Source organism: Mastomys coucha, unplaced genomic scaffold (genome assembly GCF_008632895.1).
Source record: "Mastomys coucha isolate ucsf_1 unplaced genomic scaffold, UCSF_Mcou_1 pScaffold12, whole genome shotgun sequence".
Lineage (NCBI taxonomy): Eukaryota > Metazoa > Chordata > Mammalia > Rodentia > Muridae > Mastomys > Mastomys coucha.
This window is the reverse complement of record NW_022196894.1, coordinates 12,973,265-12,975,947: the sequence shown is the minus strand read 5'-3', so window position 1 is coordinate 12,975,947 and position 2,683 is coordinate 12,973,265. Positions and strand designations below refer to the sequence as shown.

Here is a 2,683-nt window from a genome sequence, read left to right as displayed (position 1 = left end):
TTTTATATTTATGGTATTTTTCCTGCGTGTATGTCTGTGTACCACATGCAGTCAGTGCTCATAGAGTCCAGAAGAGGACAGTGGATCTCATGGAACTGAAATTCAAGTTACTGGCAGTCAAACCTGAGACTTCTGCAAGAGCAACAATTGCTCTTAACCTCTAAGTCATCTCTCTGGCCCCACTTGCCATATTCTTAAAATATATATATAGCTATCAGCATTTTGTTTTAAAAAACAACCATAGTCCTGAGAACAAACTACAAAAAATGTCTATCCTGAAATGAACTCAGCCATGTTTTTCATGGTTCTCTCCCTTTATTGGATTATCAGTTGACATAATCATCTTATTTTTGCTTAAATCTATTGTTTTAATCTTGTAAAATTTGTGCCACCTAGGACATGCAACTATTTCAAACTAAACTCTCTGTGGTGCAGGATTCCAACTATTTCCTTCTATAGAAAATACAAAGTCTCTTTCCCAATCAACAAATGAGGTTGGGAGTTTTGTGGTCATTTTTACGCAGGTCTGTGCCTCTCAGCTGGAATTGGCTATAGAGGACTGATTGACCATAATTGTTCTCCCCAAAAAGATTTTTGGGATCCCAGCTCTCAGGAGGGAATTATGGGAGGAGAGTACTGACCAGAGAAAACTGTATTAATATTAACATATAAAAGAAATCAATAGGCAGAGATAGGCAAGAAACCATGCCCAACCTGGTCTTCATACAACAAATTGAGTACACTCACAAGGCCCAAACCTGTATGAATATTGCCTACAACCCATAAAGAGTGGTGGGTTTCTGGCCTAGTGTTTCTGGAACACACTTGTTTGTTTGTTTGTTTCTAGCTCACTAGTTCACTCTCATTCTTGGGAATGCTTCAAGTTTTTACATAGACTATATTTGTATTTCTAATCACAGAGCCATGATCCCATTCATTGAAGACACAAGAACCTATATACTTCAGCAGGTATTCCTGGAACACTCCAACAGGACTCACATCTATATCTATAAAAGTTTGGATAGAAACATTCAGGGAAGGTGAGTATTATAAGAGGAGGTGACAAGCTAGCATTGTATTAGTGCTACAGAAGGACTACAAACCAACAGCAAAACCACATATTCTAGAAAGACTAAGAAATACATTTGAAGAGAAAACTAAACTTGGTGTTCCCTTTCATGTAACCTAGGACAGCCTTGAATTCATTTCTTTTGGGAAGCTGGGAAAGGTGTCATGCTAGAAGAATGCAAAATTCGTAATTCTCTAAAGTATCAGCCCATGGGAAAAGAAGGACAGGATTTTTTTTTTTCAGCTAGGGATTTTAAAAACAAACAAGCAAACTAACAACAACAAAGCAAATCTTGCTTTGCCGGGTGTGGTAGTGCATAACAGTAATCTCAGCACTCAGGAGGCAGAGACAGGAAAATCTCTGAGTGGAGGCCAGGCTGGTCTACATCGTGAGTTCTAGGATAGTCAGGGCTATGTAGAGAGAGACCCTGTCTCAAAAAACAAACAAACAAACAAACAAACCTCACCAGTGGAACAAACAAACAGAAACCCAAAACAGACAGAAAATCCCACCGTCTTGTGCTACATCAGTAAGCCAGTCATTTTGTCCTTTTTTCTCCTATGCCGGAGTCCCCGTTTGCAGAATGGTATATTAAAAACTGCTCCATGTGCAGTAGTATCTTCAATTCATTAAGGGTCTTGTTTCTCACTCTGCCTATCTTTTGGTTAGAGAATGGAGTCACCACCCAGGCTCTAAGATCCTCTTCTGTACACATCTGTGAATACAACTTTCTGAGAATCCTTTCCATTGTCCACCCCAATTTTTCAACAATATTACTTATTTAATAATAATATTTTCTTCAATATATATCTTTATAGAGTATGCCTCTGTAAACCCAGTTTCTACTCAAGCCCCATGCTCACACATTCTTTTTTTTTTAAAGATTTATTTATTGTTATATGTAAGTACACTATAGCTGTCTTCAGACACATCAGAAGAGGGCATTAGATCTCATTATAGATGGTTGTGAGCCACCATGTGGTTGCTGGGATTTGAACTCAGGAATTTTGGAAGAACACTCAGTGCTTTTAACCACTGAGCTATCTCACCAGCCCTCACACATTCTTAATAAGGAATTATTTAGTACTTTTTCGACACTAGAAATCTTTACAGACTGTCTTGTTAATCCAGTTTCCACTCAAGTAGCAGCTCTCTGTCCTGTTGGTTTGAACATAGAGACAACTACGTTCGTGTGCTTTAAATCATCCAAGGAACGACTTCAACTTCCAAATTAAAGTAATCCCTGAACCAGCATCTAGAAATTTAAGGATGTAAGCTAGCTGGCTTTTCCTCAGATCTATAGTATGTGAAATCTACTTTATAACAAATCCAACTAGCATTCCTATAGCCTTTTTTAAAAATAGGAAATCTTTGCTCTTGATATTTATGAATTTTATATTTAAGAACTCCTCATTAGTTAGGGAAATACTATTCCTTTTCCTGGCTTACTTATGTTTTATTACTAATTAACAATAATTATTGAATTCTAGTTTACTTGGTAGTCTTATTTTATGGCCCAGTGTTGCTCTACAAAACACAATTTGAGAGCCGGGCGGTGGTGGCGCACGCCTTTAATCCCAGCTCTTGGGAGGCAGAGGCAGGTGGATTTCTGAG

The 2,683-nt window shown here is 38.0% G+C and overlaps 1 protein-coding gene across 1 annotated transcript in view; it reads left to right on the top strand.

Annotated features, from left to right (window-relative positions):
• Window positions 1–943: 943 nt before the first annotated feature.
• Window positions 944–2,683, top strand: part of Spidr (scaffold protein involved in DNA repair) — a 254,641-nt gene continuing 252,901 nt past the window's right edge. The window contains exon 1 of the mRNA XM_031363195.1: window positions 944–1,040. The gene's annotated coding sequence lies outside the window, so the exon portion shown is untranslated. The remainder of the gene's footprint in view (window positions 1,041–2,683) is intronic.